At 55.8% G+C, this 21,948-nt stretch overlaps 1 long non-coding RNA gene across 3 annotated transcripts; it reads right to left on the reverse strand.

Annotated features, from left to right (window-relative positions):
* Nucleotides 1-1,145: 1,145 nt before the first annotated feature.
* LOC122206675 lies at nt 1,146-21,848 on the reverse strand. 3 transcript variants are annotated; one of them, XR_006196551.1, is made up of 6 exons: nt 20,943-21,780; nt 19,054-20,263; nt 18,752-18,891; nt 18,294-18,457; nt 1,848-1,933; nt 1,146-1,753 (listed from the first exon to the last, which is right to left on the reverse strand). It is a non-coding gene; the product is annotated as an uncharacterized LOC122206675 (long non-coding RNA). The 3 variants fall into 3 exon arrangements; XR_006196550.1 differs by lacking the exons at nt 1,146-1,753; nt 1,848-1,933 and adding an exon at nt 21,821-21,848 and having other exon boundaries at nt 17,677-18,457; nt 20,943-21,581; XR_006196549.1 differs by lacking the exons at nt 1,146-1,753; nt 1,848-1,933 and having other exon boundaries at nt 17,677-18,457.
* Nucleotides 21,849-21,948: the final 100 nt, after the last annotated feature.

Here is a 21,948-nt window from a genome sequence, read left to right on the forward strand (position 1 = left end):
TTCCCCAGCACTCCCCCCGAGGCACTTTTAGAGTGGACCACCTCCTGTGACATACCTCCTCGTGCACGGATTTCCCAGGCACCCGAGAGGGCAGATTTTGGCGAGTTCTGCCGGACAAATTTCCAGTGAGACCCATTGCCCAGCCCAACGACTTTCCTGCCATCCGATGAGCCATGACTGCGTCCTCTTAATGAGATCTAGGTCCCCGCTGCAGGGAAGCCTCTTGAGGGCCCTGTCTCGGCATTAGGGGTGGCGGCTGGTCCTTACATCTGCTAGTCCCATACACCTCTGAGTTCTCGTTGTGTTTTACCGGCCAACCCTTCGTTACTCCAGTTCCCTGTCATACGTCCTTATTTGCGTATTAAACGTGCCCTGTTCAAATCACTGTGTGGCTTCCGTCTCCTGATTGGACCCCGCCTGGTGTGGGCTCTGTATCCTGAAGTTGCATAGACCCGGCCAACATGTACTGATAGGAGCCGGGACGGGGTGATGGGGCTTGGATTGAGGGATGTGGGGTCCCATGGGGTTGGAGGCGACTCCCGAACAGCGATGGGGATGACGGGATCCTTGCATAATAGAGGCCAGATGGTAGTAAACATCAGCAGCAAGTGAGTTCAGTTATCATAATGAGTGGCCGCGTCAGATTTGGGGCCGGAGGTGGGGGGTGGGGGGTGGGGGGTGGGATGGCAGAGCTGTGGAGGTGACTGATTAGCACAACATGCCAGGAGCGGTGATCTCCATTACAGCCCCGTTAAATTCCCCAGTCTGGCCCCTGCGAAAACCAGACAGAGCCTCGGAGACCCGACTGGACCACTACAAACTCAACAAGTCGCAGGTCCACTGAAAGTGCCATGCAGCTGTGGCATCTGGGCGAACGCTGAATGACACGGCCACCGATCTGGCGAATGCTTCCTTTTCCCTCCCTGCCAGGCGAATCAGGAAAAATCCACATCCGTTTAGAGGGGTACAAGTATATACGTTGTGCTCTAATTCCCCCCACCCTCCTCCTGTGTCGCCTCCCCCCCCCTCCAAAGGGACCTTTGTGACATCCCGAAGAGTATCACCGTGTTCCACGACAATAGTGACATCCCGTTCGTCAGACGGCGTGGGCGACAAGTGGCAAGTATTTGGAGGCTTTGCTGAGACACATGTACTTAAGGGGGGGTGGTTGGAAATAACCGTTGAGAAGATTCAAGCACCTGCCACGACCCACCGTGAAACGCGTAGAGGTCCCGTGATCCCGGGCCTCCGAAATAAAGGACGCGTTGTTTCATCCTGCACTTCCCACCCCAAGGAGAGAAGTCCAGTGCCCGGCAGGCCTTTCTGGATTCCGAAGGCATCTTTCCTCGCTTTAGGAATGCTGCTCCGACTCGCGTAACTGATGGCACCGAAGGCCGCCAACCTTGGGTGGGGTGCCGAACAGGAAAGCGTTCTTCAGCAGGTCCAGGCCATGGTACAGGCAGGTAAGGGCCAGACAACGATGACATTAGAAGTTTCGATGAAGAAACCGTGTGGAGGTCATGGCAGGCCGCATCGGGAGAATCATGCAGGCCGTGGCCCATGCTATCTGTGTAAGATCATCATAAACCACTTGCGAAACAGCTTCTGGAATGCTGGATCCTGGTAGGCACAGAACACCTGACCATGGCCATCAAGATTCACGCAGCCAGAAGTTTCCCTCGTGAGCTCCGTGTGTCATGTCCCGTGGGCCTAAGCAGCACTCTGAGATGCAAAGAATACACCCAGGAGTGCACTTGAGCAAAAGAAAGGGGGCACAAGTAAGACATACGAGGAAGCTGCCCAAACATGTGGCCCGGCCCCCTCTCCGTGCGATTCACCACTCTTACCCTGGTGCCTCTCCTCTGGCTTGCGTGTATGGTGGCCACAAGGGAGCAGGGGTGGGGGGCGCTGGTGGAGGGTCCTTTACGATCATCTGAAGGCAGAGGGGAAAAACGCAGAGCTTGGTTCACAGATGGATCGTCTTGCTGGATGACAGCTGGGAACAGACTTTGGCTGCACTACAGTCCTACTCTGGGGCAGGGGGGGTCCCGAAAAACAGCCGTGAGGGAAAACCCCCCAGTGGGCAGAGCTCTGGCAGTGTCCCTGGACATTCGCTACGTGTGGAAAGAAAAGTGGCCCAAGGTAAGAATATACCAGAGACATGGACAGCAGCGAATGGCTTGACTGGTTGGCCAGGGGGTTGAGAAATAAAGTTTGGAAGGTCAGGGACAAGGAGGCATGGTGAAGAGACACGGGGACGGGCCTGTGGGAATGGGCATAAGACGTGAGATGAATTACACATGAATGCCCCCCAGAGGGCATCCGCCATGGAAGATGCCCTTAGGCAACGAGGTAGACTGAATAACGGGGCCGCTTGACATTTAACCAGCCTCTGCCATTGGTCAGCCCAGTGCTCGCTCAATGGATGCGCGAGTGGAGATCCATGGGAGTAACTCACGAAAGCTATTAACTGGGTCAAATAGCACGAGCATCCACTCACCAAGATTCATCTAGCGGCTACCAACCAGTCTGCCGGTAAGAGACCGGTGCCATGCCCCTAATACGGCACCACCTCAAAAAGATCAAGGTGATTAGATTGGATCCCTTCCACTCTGGACGAAGCAACAGTTCATCCTGACTGGAATCAACACATATTCCGAGTTTGGGTTTGCCTTTCCTAGAGTTTCTCCTCCTGGTGAGTTTCTCTGGTAGAGCCCTGAATGATACAGGGCCTGTGCCAACATCACTCTCTGAGGGTTTTTTTTTTTTTTTTTAAGTCTTATTTTTACTTAATTTTTGAGACCGAGAGAGAGCAAACAGGGGAGGGACAGAGAGAGAGGGAGACAGAATCCCAAGCAGGTTCCGGGCCGTCAGCGCAGAAGCTGATGTGGGGCTCGAACTCACAAACCGTGAGATCATGACCTCAGCTGAAATCGAGTCGGAGGCTTAACCGACTGAGCCACCCAGGCGCCCCACTCCCTGAGGGTTTATTTAAAAAAACAAACCAAAAAAAAGAAAAACGAAAAACAAACAAAAAGGAGTCATGGAGTGGGCAGTAAGCCTCGTCCCAAATCACCAGTTTCCGGGGAACCCAACTTAAGAGCACAGCTAATCTGTCCCAAGCACCTATTGTGTGCCGTCCGTTAACATGAACTTGACGTCGCAGCTGAGACCAGGCAAGAAGGAAACTATTCAGGGCCACAACTCCGCAGCCTAGCATTCTGTGCTGATGCGCAGGGTTAATCACCACAAATGATGGTAAAGTCACATTTTGTAGTGTCGTCAGTGGATAACAGGAACGGTAACCACGGAGTGTGGCCGACCTGAGTGGGTGGGCACAGATCAAGCCAAAGAAGACTTTTGCTGGGCAGCTCCCCCAGCCCCTGGGGAAACGGGCAGGTGTTGACGCTGGGGGTGGGGGTGGGGGTCAGGGGTCCCCAGGGGATGACTGCAGGAGAACAGTCCCCAGCAGCCCCTCGTGTGTGAAGTGACCACACCAAGGGGGTCAGAAGCAGAGGAGTGATAGACTGACCAGTCAGAGTCCCCGGGGTCAGGAATATTGAACCGAGAAATGGAAACAGTGGGTATTCAGCATGTGGAAATCACTTTTCTTGCTCTCCGGTTGTGGCTTTGTGAAAATCAGTTTAGGAAGGCACTGAGCGGCTTTGACCGGTGCGCTGATTTCACGGCTGGGTTCGTGCTTGGTCACCCGCCGGGCCCCGGGTGGGAGGATATGCGTTGCTGGAGGCCAGCGCGGTGGTGGACGAAAGTCTAGTGACCTCATCGGGGAAAATGCCCGCCCGAGGCAGGCCCCGGGGCAGCAGAACTTTTATAAAGAACAGGCATGTAGGCCAGCTGAGGTGAATGATGGTGGCTTGAGTTAGCAAATAATATCCCAGACAATCTTAGACCACAAAATAATGCTCAGCCTGGAAATCTACAAAATTAGAACGTCAAACATTAGCTAGTTACAAATTAAGACTCCTTTATATACCTCCCTCGCCGTGGGGAGCCCCATCTTGCTGCCCAGATCCCTACCACAAGGAGAATGAGTGCCATTATGTATTTGGGGATGGTGTGACATGTTTGGGTTGGCTCTATCGGGACTCACACCCACTGTCTTGAATGAAAGAACAGGACCCTTTTCAAAGGATTTGGGTTTTTCCACTTCTTTCTGATCCAGGATTTTAGACCCTAGGGACAGGTCAGGGAGGGAGCTGGGGACTTGGGCTCAGGAGACCGTGGATGGAGAATCTGAAACCCCCACGGACCTGGGGGAACCCACTCTGGCGAATCCCAAGATCACGGCCTCGCTGCGGCTCCTTCCCTCAGGAAGTCAGTCCCAGGACCTCCGTCTGGCACCCCTTTCTCGTCCCTTTGCTCGCATAGTAGTGTTTCTCTTATGCCAGTCTTTAAAAATAATACAAAAATCCGAATTTCTGCATATTTTAAAGGAAGGGAAGCAATATACAGACGGACCCCAAAAAAGCAGTAAGTGCCCACCTCATTTTTGTCGGAAAGTTATTCCTCAGTTGCATATTTAACACAGCAAGTTGCCTTGTATTAAGGCATTTGCCTCCTCTGAGCACCCCATGCCGGATGGCAGGGACCGGGGAGTCTGGGCACCAATTTCTCCACCAGTGGAGAAGCCACACACAGATAATCAAGACCCCAATGCTCTGGTTCGCCAGGCTATACTTCCGGTGCCTACGAGGGGAGAAAGAAATGGAAACCGCCTTTCCTAACTCAGCCTCTATCCCAACCCGCCTGCCTGGGCCAACCATTCATCCCTCAAAACCCAGCTCAAGTATCTCCCCCTCTGCGTATGGGGGTCTTCCCCAAGCTCGTCCCTCCTACGCTCTGCCCACGACTGTCACACTTCTCACATTATTTATAATTAGCGTCTGACCTGTTTGTCTCCTAGTCTGACTGCAAGGCTGAGTGAAGAGAACACTCTCTAGCTGTAACCCATGGCAGGTATTCGATATGCAAAGTAATTACGACGAAATTGCTTCAGGATGAGAAGGATGGGATCTTGAAGGTGGCTTCCCCATTTAAGAGTCTGCGACGACCACGGTCTTACTCCCAAGACTGGGCCCTAATGGCTGAGAGGCATTAGGTGAGAGACCCAGGATTCGTAAACCCTCAAGCCGGTCTCTGGGGCGCAGAACTAGATTTATACATTATACACACAGGTATGACAAGGATTTGGGGGTTCAGGCATGCCTCTCTTCCTTCCGCGAGTATAGATCGGTCATCTGAAAGCATTTTTGAGGTCAGTCATCACACCCTGAGACGAGATGGCGTTTCTCTAACAGGTGAGAAGACGGAGTGGTTCTCCGAGACCGTGGGGATGAAGGCAAAGAATGTCTTAGAAGGGTCGAGTGATTTCCTCAACCACATGCACGTTGAGGGTGATCTAGTTTTTTTTTTTTTTTAATGTTTATTTATTTTTGAGACAACGCGAGAGACAGAGTGCAAGCAGCGGAGGGGCAGAGGGAGACACAGAATCCGAAGCAGGCTCCAGGCTCCGAGCTGTCAGCCCAGAGCCCGACGCGGGGCTCGAACTTACCAACCGCGAGATCATGACCTGAGCCGAAGTCGGACGCTTAACCAAATGAGCCACTCAGGCGCCCCGAGGGTGATCTAGATTTTGAGCAGCATTCGCAGTTCCCCCTGTGGGGTTGACCAAGGAAGTCTTGACATGGGCAGCTGTCCATTTCCTCACTGCACTGTCAGGGGGCAGGGCGGGGATCTGGGAGGCGCTAGTTTTGATGTGGGCCTTTTAAGTAGAGGGTCATCCTTGGTGTGGTTTGAAACTGTGCCTTCTGGCTGTGCTTGGACAATAGCTAAATTAGCCCTCTATGAAGACGGGGAAAGGAGGGAGGTCTAAATATAATCATGGGACACAGTTTGAGACTCGCAGTGGGTAGAATGCAAGAGCCCTAAGCTGAGGTATAAGATAGTAGGAGATTCAAATCCATTTCCTATCCCCACTTTCCTAGCCCTGGCCAGTTTTTTTGTGTTTTTTTTTTAACGTTTATTTATTTTTGAGACAGAGAGAGACAGAGCATGAACGGGGGAGGGGCAGAGAGAGGGAGACACAGAATCTGAAACAGGCTCCGGGCTCCGAGCTGTCAGCCCAGAGCCCGACGCGGGGCTCGAACTCACCAACCGCGAGATCATGACCTGAGCCGAAGTCGGCCGCTTAACCGACCGAGCCACCCAGGCGCCCCCCTGGCCAGTTTTTAAAGGTAGAGAAAAAAAACACGGGCAACACCAGGCAAACCAGGTCACTGTGCATTTCTGCCCTTTCCAGGTACCAGAGAAGAAAATGCCATTGTGTGTGTGTGGCGGGGGGGGGGGGGGGGGGGGGGGGGGGGGGGGGGGGTGGGGGGGGGGGGAGCTCAAGAAAGGAGGGGGTGCGGTGTGCCTGTTGCTGCCAGGCTACAAATGTCAAACAAGGTTGTGCAGGTGATTTGTGGAACCAGAGGGTGAGCCCCTATAACACTCCTGCCCCGCCGGTGGAGACAGATTTTATTAGAAACCTTCCATTCTGTTTTCCTGGCATTTGACTAATTTAGCCAAACCACACTTTGGCAAAAAGTCTGGCTGTCCTTAGCCCAAGGGTGGATTTGATTTCATTTGAAGTAGGGTACGGGGTGTTGGAGAAAGGGCCCTGGGCTGGGCAACAAAAACGTGGGCTAGGCGCTGACTTACAGTGGGGGGCCTTGAACACGTCGGGGGGGCCCCACTCTGGGCCTGGGTTTTCACATCCGTCAAACCACAGGGTTGACCCGTACGTAGGCTCTGTCCCTACCTTCCTCTGCCATAGGATGTCATCCTATAGCTCTAGGGCTGGCTCTGGTCCTAGATCAGGGGCAGGGGCAGCGGAACCGAGTGCAGGAGCGGAGGAGGGGACCCAGCTCAGGCGGTTGGCGCCCCCTTCTTCCCCGTTGGCTTTGCTTTCGGGCGCCCGAGTTGCCAGCTCTCCGTTGACCAAGCGGCGGGGGGGCTGTAAAGGAGGCTCCGGGAGGCGCCCCCTCTCGCGGGGCGGGGCCGCTGCGGGCGCTGGGCTCCTCTCCCCCCACCCCTGCTCCCCATGGCCCTGGGACCGCACCCGCGCCGGGACGTGGCGCCCGCAGAGGCGTGCCCGGGGCTGGGCGGGGGCCGCTGCCCGCCGGACGCCGGGTCCCCGCCGCGGCCCGGCTCGTCCTTCCTGGACGTGACACGCTCCGGGCTCCCGGCCACAAATAGGAAGCGGGGGGGGGGGGGGGGGGGGGGACGCCCGGGCCCGGGGCCGACACGGCGGCGGGTCGCGGGCATGCGGAGCCCCGGGAGGAGGGGCGTCCGCGGGTGTAGACCGCGGGGAGGGGGCGCGGTGACACGCGGCCGTCTCCACTTCGCGCGTCTGGGCCGGGTCACCGCCCCCCGCCGCGGTCTCAGTAGCTGTTCTGTGTTGGCGGCGTCGGGGCTGCTGATTGCCTCGCGCCCAGACTGGCTGGCTCTGTGCAACTTCCAGACGCCTCTTTGGGGCAGGTCCGGGGGGAGCGGGGAGGAATCTGATTGCCAGCAGCCAGGCACACAACCTTGCCTCCGTGCTCCCCTCTTTTGATCCCCTTAGGGCATCCTGGCCGCGCGCGCACGGTGGGGCAGGGACGGTGACCCCATTTTTCGGATGGCAAAACTGAGGGGAGAAGCGACTCGGCCAAAGGCACATCTCAAGATACAAGTAACGGAAATGAGAGAACTCCCATCCCTCACTGCCGTCCCCCCCTCCCCCCGGGGTGAGGTCCTGGGCTCAGAAATCTCCCTCTTTGTCTGTCTGCGACCTCTGGTAAGGAACTGGCCATCAGCAAGGATTTCCAAGCCCCGAGGGAGGGAAGACTGAGGGCTCCCATCCTGTGTTGGGCTCCCGGCCTTCCTTTTGTGGGATGACACCACCCTCCCCCTCCTATCTGTCTTCCAGGCTCCACCTTTTACCAGCTTCAGTCCATCAGGACTGGAGGCTGAGAACCAACTCTCCAACTTTCTCATTCATAAATCCGATTAAAGACCACTCGAGTGTTCTAACCTGTGGAACTTAGGCAAGCCCCTAGCCCATTTTGGGCCTCAGTTTTCCCACCTATATAAGAGAGGCTATGTTACCCCCTAAGAAGCCTTCCAGCCCTCATGTTCCAGGATACTTGGATACTTTCGCTGCAGGCACCAGCCCGCCGTGAGGAATGAAACTTCCTTCCTTTTCTCTGTATCTTAATTACAGTTGCCTTCCCAGTGCCTGTGCAGGTAAGGGTGTTCCGCAAAGGCGATTGAATAAGTATAAAGGTCTGCCTTTGCCTGTCCCTGTCTCCTAACAAATGCCTGACGATGACCAAAGCAACGAGAGAAAATAGCTGTGCTTAACTGCCCTTCCGAGGAATCTCCGCATCCCCTCGTGGGACAAGGAACAGACGCGGCCACCTCCCGAGGCTGATGGGTCAGCAGTAATACTTTGGTTCAGAAGCCGGTGTGAATTCGATCTTCTCCCCTCGCTTACTGCTTTGGGCCACATCGCCTCTTGGAGCCCCTGCATCCTGAGGTGTTCCCGGGCCCGCGGATAAGTCAGAAACCGTGGCTCCCGTTTTTACAGATGACCAAACCAAAGGAGTGAAGGGACTCAGCCCAGAACGCGCCACAAAACACGAGAGGGTGGGCACAAGACCGTTTCCTCTTTTTTTTGGATGGAGATAATAGTAACGCCTGCCCTACAGGATTCTGGGAAACCCAGCTGGAACAGAAGAGGCTGTTAAGCTGTCAGCTGCCGGGTGGCAGGTCCTGTGGCAGCAACGGTGCCCCTGATTTCCCGGTGTGGGGCGACGGGGAGCTTTCTCAGCCACGTGCATCCGGGCGCGGGCCCAGGACACACAGGATGAACGAGACGCGGTCTTTGCCTTGGAGGAATTGAGACTGGAGCTAGAGAACAGCCCAGGCCACCGATTCGCACGACACCTCAAGGCAGTTTTTATAAAGCAGACAGCCGTGCGGCACGAGCACCGCCTCCCCGCCGGGTGTACTGGGTTTATTTTGGTGTGTGTGTGTGTGTGTGTGTGTTTTAAGTGCATTTATTTTGAGAGAGAGAGAGAGGGAGAGAGTCCCAAGCAGGCTCTATGCCCAGCACTGAGCCCCACGCGGGGCTCGATCTCACAACCGTGAGATCGTGACCTGAGCCGAAATCAAGAGGCAGTCACGTCGGCTGGCTGAGCCACCCAAGCGCCCCCGTTCTGTTGTTTCAACACCCCTGCCATCATTAGCAGCTCCCTCAAGGGAAACACGCACAGCTCAGGGCTTGCCACGCCTCGCTCACTTCGGGTGCCACACCCGAGGGAGAGCTTGGCTGGGTGACTCCCCCCCGTCCCCCTTCTCTCAAGGTCTCTGGGTCGCTCTGTCACCCCAAAGGCCCTGGGAACAAGTCTGCTGGCTTTCCCTGCGGTTCAGCTTCAGTCCGCGGTGGGAACAAGGCAAGGGTTATATTTGGCGTGTTGCTTTTTTATTTTTTACCTCGTGCTTGAGTGGTGCTTTAAACGTTTACAATGTCTTTTTCAAATAAACCGACGTTTATTTACGGGGGTATGCGGTTCGGCTACCTACGCGTGCGCTACGAAATTCACAAGGTACAACCGAGAATACAGTGGTGGGTACGTCTCCGTGCCTCCCCTGCCTTCAGGCCTCCCAGCTCTCCTCCCAGGAGGTAACCACCCTTACTAGCTTCTTACATGTCCTTCCTAGAAGGAAATCCCCTTTTGAAACGAAACCATCCCTGGAAACATACGTGTAAAATAAATAAAAGCAAAGCCCCTCCCCTGCTGCAGCATGGGAGGGGGGGCAGAGGGAATTTACTGAACCCCCCCCCCGCCTTTTGGCAGCCCCAGTGGCTGCCTCCTTGGAACCCAGGGGTTGAAAGACCACAGTCTCTGGGGCGCCTGGGTGGCTCAGTCGGTTGGGCGGCCGACTTTGGCTCAGGTCATGATCTCGCGGTCCGTGGGTTCGAGCCCCGCGTCAGGCTCTGTGCTGACGGCTCAGAGCCTGGAGCCTGTTTCAGATTCTGTGTCTCCCTCTCTCTGACCCTCCCCCGTTCATGCTTTGTCTCTCTGTCTCAAAAATAAATAAACGTTAATTAAAAAAAAAAAAAAAAAAAAGACCACAGTCTCAACTCATCTTCGGGGGCGGGGGGGGGGGGGGTGGAACATCCTAGTGGCGACAGGAATTTAGCATCCTGATGGTCAAGTTCAAGGTGGGAGAAGGCGTTCCAGCTCAACTCTCCCAGTGGGGGCCCCGGATACCCCCAGTGCTTGGTAAACTCCAGCCGCCCCCGCCCCCATCCCTCAAGTCCGTGGGAAGCCTGCTGTGCACAGAAGTCTGCTTGGAGCCCTTGTGTCCCCTTTGAACATCCGCGTCCTGATCAGTTCGAGCGTATTTATGGAGACCTCTGAGGTGCCCGACGCAAGAAGCTCCAAGCAGTTTAACACTAGTCCCGCCCACCCGTGCTCTCGGTATAGCTGGAGAGAAGAGACACAGAAGAAGCGGTAAGGACATAAGGCAGGCGTGTGCTGGGTGAGGGGTCAAGGCAGGTGGGCAGGCAGGTAGGCCATCCTTGGATGCCAGGGAGCGGGACAGGGCGGGGATGGAGAGACAGAAGGAAGAGCGGATCAGGGAAGGAATTCAGGAGGCACTGCCTTCCAAGGAAGCGCGGCCACGCTCCCTGGAGATTCGACATGAGGTCAGAGTCTTAGGAGCAGCAAATCAGGCCCTGAACGCCTAAGCCAGCTTCATTAAACCCACTGGCTTGAGGGGCTTGAGTTAGAGTTTAGGAAAATCTTTACAGCACTAAACGTCCCTCCTTCAAACCTAGAGACCCCCCCCCTCCCTCCCTCCCCAGAGGGAGAATACCTTCTCCCTAGGGAATACCTACCTCCATCCTTCCACCTGCCTCACTCACCTCCAAGCCCACACTGGCTTCCCGCTACTGGAAGGCTCTTCTCCAGATATCCGCACAGCTGAATCCCTCACTGGGCCCCACACCTCATCAGTAAGGCTTCCAACTGCCCTTGATTAAGTATCACCCCTCCCTCCCGCTCAGTACCCTTCCCTGCTCTACGTTGCCCATAACACCTACCGTCATCTGGCACTCAATATGTTTACTTGTTGGCTGCCTCTCCCATCAGATGTGAGCTACAGCAGTCCCAGATACGCAGTAGGTAAGCAGCAAGCAAACGTTGAATGAATGAGTGCATGAACGGTCTGTCTTAGTGAATCTCCAGAGAATCCTCCCTAGGATAGAGCGGGTGCTCCTGTTGGCCAAGAGCTTGGGTTTCGCGGACGGCGGCGGGAGGCAGCTACATCCCGGTGGGATTTCACCGTGTCGTGAGCAGCGGTAACCAGCTCGATCACACATCCCACCAGGAGGTACAGGTGCCACGTTGAACCAGCTCCTCACGTGGACGGTGAGGCTCCCTGGGGGGGAGGGGAAGACCGGCCCTGGAAAGGCTGGGGATGAGCGAGTGCAAGGCGTGGTTCCCTGCTCCCTGCTGCCTGCACGCTGCCTGGTCACCCCAGACACGCACAGAGAGAGAGAGAGAGAGAGAGAGGAGGCAGTCAGGCAGGAGGAGAGTGATGGTGAGGCTGCCTGATGGGTGTCGCCTCCTTTCCCGGGACTCAATGCCCTTAACCTGCCCTTGGCTCCCCTGATGAGTCAGCAAGTTCCGGTCTCTGAGGTTCATTGCAGCACTTCCCCCCCCCCCCCCCCCCCGGGGCGGGCCAGAGGATCTTGAACAACATTAAGTAACACACCTAGGAAGGCAGGAGGCTCAGAGAGCCAGCGGCGCAAGAGTCATCCTGTCCAAACCTATGTCTCTGTACCAAGACCCACCCCCCAGCCCAGGAAACAGCTGGTGTTGGGGACTTGGGGATGGGGCGGGGGGAGGTCCTCAGTCTCAGCTGAAAATCAGCACCTTAGGTACAGCAGTTGAAGAAATACAGTTTCAAGGCAGCAAATCCTCACCAAAAAAAAAAAAAAAAAAAAAAGAATGTAGATGTGTTTTGCTTTAACTTTACAGGAAAACTGAATATCTACCAAGTATGGTCAAAGGGATGCTTCCTCATTTTATTTTATTTTTTTAATTAAAAACATTTTTTTTAACATTTATTTATTTTTGGAGAGACTGAGAGAGACAGAGCACGAGCAGGGGAGGGGCAGAGAAAGAGGGAGAGACAGAATCCAAAGCGGGCTCCAGGCTCCGAGCGGTCAGCCCAGAGCCCGACGCGGGGCTCGAACCCATGGACCGCGAGATCGTGACCTGAGCCGAAGTCGGACGCTCAACCGACCGAGCCGCCCAGGCGCCCCTGAAATGTGGCACTTTCTAATTTACAATCTGCCCTCAAAGATGTGAGTACTTTCACACATATATATTCCCATTAGAGTCTCAGAAGACCCTGTGGGTTACCTATGATGATCCCCATTTTCCAGAGGAGGAAACAGAGGCCTACAGTGGGCATGGCACAGACTCCAGCCAAGCCTCCCGCCTTGAAGCTCTTCCCAGCGCACCACACTGTCCCCATGTGATCCCTACAGCTCTGGGAGGCTGACCCGGAGCAAGAGGCCGTGATGCACGTCATAGGTGAGAAAACCGACTCCGGGAGGCGAAGGTTTCGAACGGATTCCCTGGCTCAGAAGCCTGGTCTTTGAAGTCAGATGAACCTGGGCTCACACACCTTCGTTTTTCACTCCCTAGCTCCACTTGGCACATACTGGGCCTCAGTGGGCCTCAGTGTCCTCATCTATAAAATGGGGCCAATGATACCTACGTCACAGGGAGCCGGGAGGGGGAACTGACGCGCATTATTGCTTAGAGCGGTTCCTGGCCCATAGCGGCTATGAGGATGCCCGCCGTTCTCGTTAATTTCGCCGTATCGCACACTTGGGTGAAATATCCACGGAGGGGTGTGACGGTGAGTCTCTTCCAGGGGCAGGCAAGCGGGCGCCTCCCCGCCTCCCCCCTCCCCTCACCACCCTCACTATTCCAGAAGGTCATCCCAGGCTGGTTCTCTCCCAACCCCCAGGAGCCTCCGCGCCACCGCCTGGCTCCACCTCGCGGCCACCGGGCCCGTGGCCACCCCACCTCTGCCTGCGGCAGGGCCCGGAGCCTGGACATGGCTGGCAGGACGCCAGCTCCCTTGGTAGGATGCCCCACCACTCCCTCTGGGCCCCTCTATTCTGGGAGCTGTAATTTAGACGGCCTTCCCCGCCCCAGTTGCTATATCTATGGCAGCAGTCACTGTGCCCGCGGGCCCTGCCCACCCCCTACGACGCTGCCTTTTCATAAACAGCTCCCAGGCTGCCCTGTTATCTTGGGTTCCTTGCCTCTGGGGAGGAGGCCCTGCCACCCTGAAGATACAAATAACCCCTCAATCCTGGGGGAAGCTGGCCTGATGTGGCCAGAGGCGGGATGGAAGCCTCACCCACGGGAGCCCAATATAGCAGATCTCAGAACCTGACCCTGAAGTCGGCCGGGGCGGGGTAGGGGGGACAGGAAAGAGAAGAGCCTGCCATCATCCTCCCGACACTCTGAGAACTGGGCTGGCCTGGGCTGTGGTCTCCCCAAAGGCCACCCTGCTCAGCCACAGGGCCATGAAAAGAAGGAGGGGCAGCCAGTAACAGCAACACAAGTGATCTTCCTAAAACACAGATGTGATTGTGTCAGCCCCTCGCTCCAAACCTGCAGCGGTTCCCCATGGCCCTTAGGGAAGAAGCTCACAAGACCCTCTGTCTTCTGCCCTTTCTACCACCTCTCGGACCTCAGGACCTTTGCACGAGCTCTCCCTCTTTAAAGTTTTCCTCTTTATCCAACTCCTATGCATCCTGCAGGTCTTGGCTTAGAAAGCACTTCTCATGGAATCTTCCCCTGACATCACCACACGTATACACGCCTCTGGTCCTCCCCCTTGAACTGGGTTGGATGTCCCTCCCATGTTCACCAGAATCACTAGGCCCCTGCTGATGCGCCTTGTCTGTCTCCCTAGCAGACTGTAAGCACTCCCAGGGCAGGAACTCTGTCTTGCTTATATTGTTCCTCCAGAACCAAGGCCAGTCCTGGTTCATGAAAAATTTGTTGAAAGAATACATGAGTAAGTAAATAAACAATTCCTCTGTCCCCTGGGATGAGTGGGTCTCTTGGAGAAGGACTTGCTACTTTGTGCCCTTGATTGTCCCAGGAAACCCCGTCTTCAGGCTCTGTCCCTTCGCCCTCTGTGTGTAACTTCAGGCTTCCTGCACTGATCTGTCCATCCTGATCTGGAAAATACGGTGGCTATGGCCATGGGCCTGCTTGTGGGGAGCCCTGAGGGATTCTGAGGACGCAGAAAGGACATGGCAGGCATCCCTGGGTTGAGGAGGAGGAGGGCACAGAAAGAGGGAGTCCTCAGGCCATGGGTCACTTACAAGCAACATCTGTCACTGAGAAGGAGGGCGAGTGTGCATATCAAATGGGCGGTCTGGGGCACTTTCTGCCATGACACGGAGACGCTTTGTATTTTGCTTGCTTCAAAAAAGGAAAATGGCAAAGAATAACCTACAACTATAGCAGTAGGATTGGAGTTAGATTTTTCTACCAGTCAGCCCCATAAATTAGTGGAGGGCCTCTGAAATTTGAGTATCTGTGTGTCCAAATCGCATTTCCTCCGTCATTTCTCTCGTCCTGCCGTCTCGCTTGGATTTGCCCCGGGTCACCCGCCCTGCCTGGAGGCTGGGAAGATCTGCCTGTGCGGCCACTTCCACGTCCTGAGAACCTGAGACCCACTCCCAGGACCACCGCCATGGAGCCAAGGTCAAGGGAGAGAAGAAGAGAGCAGTGGGGGCTCAGCAGGCCACCTCCCCACTCCTGGAGGCCGCAGGATGAGATGGCCCAAGACAGGCCTGGTGAGGACAATCAATCCAGTGGCAAAATATACGAAGTTGGTGCCCTGGGCGGGTCACGTGATCTAGACATGCTCCCACCCCAGGGCCTTTGCACGTGCTGTTCGTGCTGCCTGATTCTCTTTTCCCCTCAGATTTCTATAGCGCTCACTCTCTCGGGTCTTTGCTTAACTGACCCCTTCTCCGTCAGACTTTCCTTAGGCCCCCTACTTAAATCGAAGCTCCCCCCCCCCCCGCCACCATTTCCCTGCTTTATTTTTTTCCATAGCACTTCCTGCTATCTGACATACTGGGTTCTTTCCCTCTCTCCCCCCTTCCTTCCTTCCTTCCTTCCACGGTCTGCCTCCTTTAATAGAATGTGAGAACCATAGCAATTGTGTTTACAGGTGTATTTCTGATTCTCTATTGCTGAGTCACGGATCACCCCAAAAAGTCAGCAGCTGAAAACCAGCATTTAGTTCTCCAAGTGCCCCGACGAGATGGCCGAGTCACCTCGAAGCCTGACTGGGGCTGGAAGGGCTGCGCCCAAACTCACTCATGGGGTTGTCGCCGGGTCTGCCCTGGCTGATGGCCCGAGGCTGAATTCAGTGCCTCGCCTTGGGAGCGTCCCCCGTGGGGAAGCCTGGCGGCCGAGCGAGCGATCCAGAAAGAGGGGAGAGCAAGAGAGTGAGAGAGAGCGCCTAAGATAAAGCGTCGTCTGTCCTGACCCGCACCGGCTGAGCCGGGCCTTGGCTTCTCCCCAGCGCCACTGGTCACTCAGACCGACTCTGGTACAGCGGGGGAGGCGCGGGCATGACGGCGTGGACACCAGGGTATGGGCTCAGCCCCGAAGGATCATGAACACCTGCTGCTCTCCTCGGCCCCCGCACCCCCACCCCCACCTCTCCCCTGACGTGTGACCTTGGGCAAGTTCCTAGACGCGGAGGCCTGCTGTGGGGATGTAAAAAGACGAGGCGCTAGGCATCACAGTGTTTGACACACACACGCCCTCAGTATATGTCACCATCGTGGGCAGCTGTTGCTCATACGGGAGGGAAAAACCAAAGTATCTTCCTGGAGTCAGGAGCCGTTTTAGAGCTGGGGGTGGCGCACGCGCGCGCGAGCGTGTGTGTGTGTGTGTGTGTGTGTGTGTGTGTGTTTCTATACGGTTCTCTTCCCAGAGCGCTGGCTGAGAGCAGCTGTCCCAGGTCGGCAGCGCCTTGGGTGAGTCATGCGGGCCAGACAGCAGGTTTATCACTTGGACCAGACGTGGTCATGTGTTGGGGCCTTCGTCACCCAAACAGGCGGGACGGACTGACGAGCACAGGGGCTGCTGTCCTTTTATACCGAGTTAGCCGGTGATTCTTAAACGTTTTGCAGAGCGGGGAGGGAAGGACGGCTGGAGTCGTGGAAGCTTTTTGAAAGTTTATGTGAAAAATGGACAGTTATACGTAAACACGAAAAAATTATCTATGATAAGCTCAGGCCAATCACAGATGGACCCCAGATTCCCAAGGCCAGCACTGGACTACGGCCTTCTCGAAGGCAGCGGTCGACTGGAGCACGTGTCTCCCGAACCGATGAATGAATGCACGCCTACGTGAACGAATAAAAAACCCCAGAAAGAGTCAAAAATAATGGCCCGAAGGCCAGAATCTTGGAATCTTTGCTGGCTGGCAACGCATCCTCTCCCCTTGTACACTTGGCCTCGGCAAAGCTGGCTGGGTTCAAAAGACCTGCATTTGGGTGTTGCCTTCGCCACCTTGGACTCACCTAACCTCTCCCGGACCCATTTCCGGCATCAGGAGAATAATGTGAATTGCAGAGAGTGTGTTGTAAGTTACAAAGCTTGCTGGTAAAACAAGGGGCTCTCGTTTTGGCTGGACCTGATTCTGGACGGTGCCTCTTCTCCAGCACAGACCTGCCTTGAGGGTGGACAGATTCCTCCCTGGAGCCCTTAGCTGCTGGTCCTTCCTTTTGTGAGCACATCCCCCGCCCCTCCCAGTCAGACGACCCAGCCTTGGGTCATTCCAGGCCTGGATTGGGAATCCTGCAGTCATTCAGGCCACACATATATTTTTTTGAGCAGCTACTCCAGATCAAGGCGTGCACGGGGTGCTCCCCAGCACCTAACCACCATGGGAGCAAACCCATTATGGTGCCTGTCCCCGTGGAGCTGACAGTCTAATGGAAGCAGATATTAACCAGCCAGGAGAGGCCAGGGTGCTGTGGAGGTGTGTGATCAGAGGTCCTTATCTCCGGGGGAGAGGGAGGGTGTCTGGGGAGGCCCAGTTTCCTTTTAGAAGTGACAGATGAGGGGCGCCTGGGTGGCTCAGTCGGTTAAGCGTCCGACTTCAGCTCAGGTCACGATCTCGCCATCCGTGAGTTCGAGCCCCGCGTTGGGCTCTGGGCTGATGGCTCAGAGCCTGGAGCCTGCTTCCGATTCTGTGTCTCCCTCTCTCTCTGCCCCTCCCCCGTTCATGCTCTGTCTCTCTCTGTCTCAAAAATAAATAAACGTTAAAAAAAAATTAAATTAAAAAAAAAAAAACAAAAAAGAAGTGACAGATGAGCTGAGCCCTGAACTCAGTGGGAGCCCATCAATGGGCTAGGAAGTCCTCTGGAAAGAGGCTACAGCAAGTGCAAAGGGCCTGCGGTAGCACATTTGTAAGTCCAAAAGAAGGTTATTACACAGAGGGAGGGGGACAAGGATGCAAGAAGTAACCAAGGACGTGAAGCAGGCAGAGGCGAAATCACCTTGTTCACTTTAATGTGACATTTGCAAAAATGAAGGAATTGGAGTGGCGTATTTCAAGTCTCCGATAGCCGTTACCCCGAGGGAAGGTGTCTTAGAGGCCAAATGAGAGGAAGTGCCCTAGCAGGTCTATCGTTACCCCGAGGGAAGGTGTCTTAGAGGCCAAATGAGAGGAAGTGCCCTAGCAGGTGGGATTTGAGTCAGACTGCAAGGACTTCCTGGCCCAGAGGGGACCCTGGGGGGTTACTCTCTCACTCCACCTGCTGTGTGTGTGTCCCAGGTAGCAGAATGGGTGTTTGCACTCTCACTGTCTCCTGATGCCCTATCCTCGCTGCTTACTGAGCGGGGACAGCGAACAGCCCTGTAGGGGTGAGTCTGTTGTGGGAGAGGGACTGCCTGGGGTGGGGAGAAGGTTGCCCTGGAGTGTCTCCAGGCTGCTTGGGGAGGGGGACGTGGGGAAAGACAGGAGGGGAAGCCAGCAGCCACAGCAAGGGCAGGAGTTGGGGTGGGACAGGGAAGGAGAGTGGTCAGAAGGGGGCACCCCTGGGGGAACTGAGCCCTGGATTATGAGTCTCCTCCTTCTCCCGGAGGCACCTCAGGTCCCAGCTGCTTTACCTGCTGAAGTCCGCGACAGAATCGCCCTGGTGGTCACAGGTAGAACAGATCTGTTCTCCGCCACTCTTTCGGGAAGGCCTGTTGGCTGGTCTCCGTCTCCTCTCTCGACTGTAAGCTCCTTGAGGGCAGGGTCCACGTCTCCTCAGTGTCTGATCTCCCAGTGCCTGGTACAGTTAATACTCGCGGAATGAATGCAAGCACCCACGGGGAGCGCCTGGGTGGCTCAGTCGGTTGAGCATTGGACTCAATTTCAGTTTAGGTCGTGATCTCACTGTTCATGAGACGGAGCCCCGTTCTCACTCTCTCTCTCTCTGCCTTGCCCTCCCCTCTCTAAACAAACAAACAAATTAATTAATTAACTAACTTAAAAAAAAAAAAGGAACCCTGCAGCTGACTGCCTGAGCTCAAATCCTGCTTTCGCCACTGCCTAGCTCTGTGACCTTCAACAAATTACATACCACTCTGTGCCTCATTTGTCTCCGTCTGTAAAATGGCCGGGCTAACAGGTCCTAGGTTGATGCGAGCAGGAAGAGACCTGAGGCTTCTAGAACACCGCTTGGCGCACAGCGAGCGCTCCATCAATGCTAGTGATTGCTGGCTAGGAAGAAGACAAGAGACCTGAAAGAGGATGTATTCGGCTCTGGTCCCTAAGCCCCCTCCCCCCCCCCCAGCACAACGCCTTAGACCCAAGGGACCCACAACAGAACTCGCAGAACTGCCTGAAGGGGGCGCTCCCGGGGGCCTCTTGCGCTAAGCCCACCTGCGTCCGGTGCCAGGTCACTGAAGGCCCTCCACCTTCTACAGAGAAGTGCAGACCTGAACATCTGGGCTGACCGCCACTTGCCACACAGCGTCCTTGGGCAAGGCGCTTTCTTAATGTCCCCAAGCTTCTGCTTTTTCACTTGTATTACGGAGAATATTAAAAACCCATCTTGCCAGGGTTGTTGTGGGGATTGATTACCGTGCCCAGCACAAAATCCTCCTTCCCGCAGGTGGAGTGTAGGATCGGCCCCTCCCTCTAGCCCTGGCCCCTCCCCCCACCAGGTCTATTGCAGAGCTGGAGTCCCTGGTCCTGGATTCCTGGCCTCTCTGGCTGTGACACCAAAACCTGAGGCGAGAGTCACGCCCTCTTCAGCTCCCTGGAAGAGACCTATTGCAAGTCAGACACGAGAGTTTGAAAGACACAAGAGTTTGAATTAAGAAAAAAAAAAAAAAAAAGAGTCACACCCTCTTTGTGAAGGCCACCTGGAAAGCCCCGTACCTGGCCACCTGAATCAGGGTTCACCAGAGTCCCCTGTCCCCACAAGCTCTCTCTGCCAGATTGACTGACCGGAGAGTTCTAAGGTGAATCCCACGGGAGGAGGCTTGTCCAATCGCCCAACTGTGTTCATTGGCACAACAGGGGGGAAAGTTTAAGAGAGGCAGGATTGTGTCCGGAAAAGTTCCGTGTAGGGGGAACTGGGAGTTTCTAGATTTATTCCATAAAGGCGCCTTGCACGTGGCTCCTGTGAGTTTTGGTGCTCCCGTGGCTTGGCAGGCAGAGGTGGGCAGTAAGAACTCGCTTAGGCAGCACCAGAAAAGTTACCTGCCCACCCCACCCCCAGCCCCAGCCCCAGCCCCAGCAGTGAATCTGGAAATAGCTGAGAGGGCTGTTAATTACATCAGGATCAGGGTTTGAATCGGTACCTCCTTGGGGCATGTGACCCTGGGCAAGCCATTTGACCTCTCTGAGTGTCAATTTCCCCGTTGTGAAATGGGGATGATACTGGAGGGACTTGGTAGCGAGGAGATTCAACAACGGAGCAGACACAAACGAGGCACTAGGTAGAACCAATAATACAAATGTGGTCTCCGCCTTCCTGTTGCTTACAGGCCAGAAGGTGTGGGGTAATGGTTGAGACAACCAGGCTGGAAGACCACCTCCAGCGTTCCCCGGCTGGGTCAGCTCCACTCTTCCTGCCTTGATCTCCCTACAGCGAAAGGAGCGGTTTCACAGAGTGGTGAGGATCACACGAACTGACACATGGAAACATACTGACGGCATTAACCACAAGTTCTGGAAGCACACAAGTCAGTTTCAGGAGGAGCTTCAGGGGGCGCCTGGGTGGCTCAGTCATTTGAGCGCCTGACATGGGTGCAGGTCGTGATCTCACGGTTCGTGAGTTCGAGCCCCGCATCAGGCTGTCTGCTGTCCGCACAGAGCCTGCTTCCCGTCATTCTCTGTCTCCCTCTCTCTCTCTGCCCCCCCCCCCGCCACGCTTTCTCTCACTCTCAAAAATAAACAAACATTAAAAAACAAAAAAAAGAAGGAGCTCCAGAAGGAGCTCCAGGAGAGGCTGGACTTGCCCAGCAAATGGGGCAGGAGCGTACTTGAGGACAGAGGTCCCCAGGAAAGATCAGGTGTGCCGGAGTGCTGGAAGAAAGGGTGGGCAGTGAGGACAGAGGCATGAGCAGCAAGCCAGGGACAGAGTTGGGACACTAGAAGTCACTGTCGAGGGTTTTAAGCAGCTGTAAAGCATTCGTTCTCCTTTGTGTATGTGGAAACATGGCACACATCTGTCCGCTTCTTTCATGTACCCCCCAGCTCCCCCCCCTTCCCCCCCCCCCCCCCCCCCCCCCCCCCCCGACACAGGGTAATTCCTTGCTGACCCGCATTCCCTCTCTGGTTTCCAGCGCCATCGGATGCCACATCACACAGCGCCTTTGCATCTGCTGGCTCTCTTGGAGGAGTGGAGCAGGGGCGGGGTGGGGGTGGGGGAGGGGGGGCGGTTAGACCCAGGCAGCGCCTAATCTCTGCATCCACACATTTCCTTTGTGACCCCATGAGCCAGGTGTGCCTGGGTCTGAACCGGGGCAAATAATTTCCCCTGTTGTGAATATTCAACCGTAAGTGCAGCGACCTAGTACAGCGTCTGGTTCAGAGCACGTTCTCAGTATATACAAGTTTCAGCTCTCTGCTCTCAAAACAGAATCTTCTCTTCAACCATCCGGCTGCAGGGCAGTCGGAGGTAGGGGAGCAGGGGAGCGTGGCTAGGCACGGACTCTCGAAAGCGGGTTTTTTTATTTACAACATCACTTGCAAAGGGCGAACAGTTGGGTCCTTAAATCAGGGTTTATGGGGTAGGGGGAGTGGAAGAGTCTCTCTCCCGGCCATCCCCCGTAACCTGTAACGGGGGAAGGGTCCCAAGAGGCGAGGTGCTGGGACTCCGCGCGCGGAGGACAGAGCGACGCGCACGTGGGAGAGGAACTGCTTTCCCCGGGCTGGGTCAAGCCGTACCTACCGCCAGGCTTCGGAGAGAAGAAGGGAACGAGGGCTGGGCGTGGGGGTGCATTTCTGCAAAGCTCAGGGCTCAGCGCCCTGGAGGCACAGCCCTGACACTTCTGGGTGTACGGGCGGGGCTGCACGTAGACCCCCGCAGCCGCTCCAGCGAGGGTGTCCCCCACCCACGCTCCTCGGGAGGGACGCGCTCCGTCCCGCCTCCCCTGCCCTCTCCCCTGCCCTCTCCCCGCCCTGCGCGCAATCCCACCTTCGCTCCGGCTCCGGGAGCCTCCCGGGAAGCCGGGAGGCGTGGCCCGCGGGCGGCCCGCCCCTTTGATGTGCGCCGGCACCGCTGTGATTGGACAGTCGCTTGTGACGTGAGGGGACTGCGGTGGG

Source organism: Panthera leo, chromosome E1 (genome assembly GCF_018350215.1).
Source record: "Panthera leo isolate Ple1 chromosome E1, P.leo_Ple1_pat1.1, whole genome shotgun sequence".
Taxonomy (NCBI): Eukaryota; Metazoa; Chordata; class Mammalia; order Carnivora; family Felidae; genus Panthera; species Panthera leo.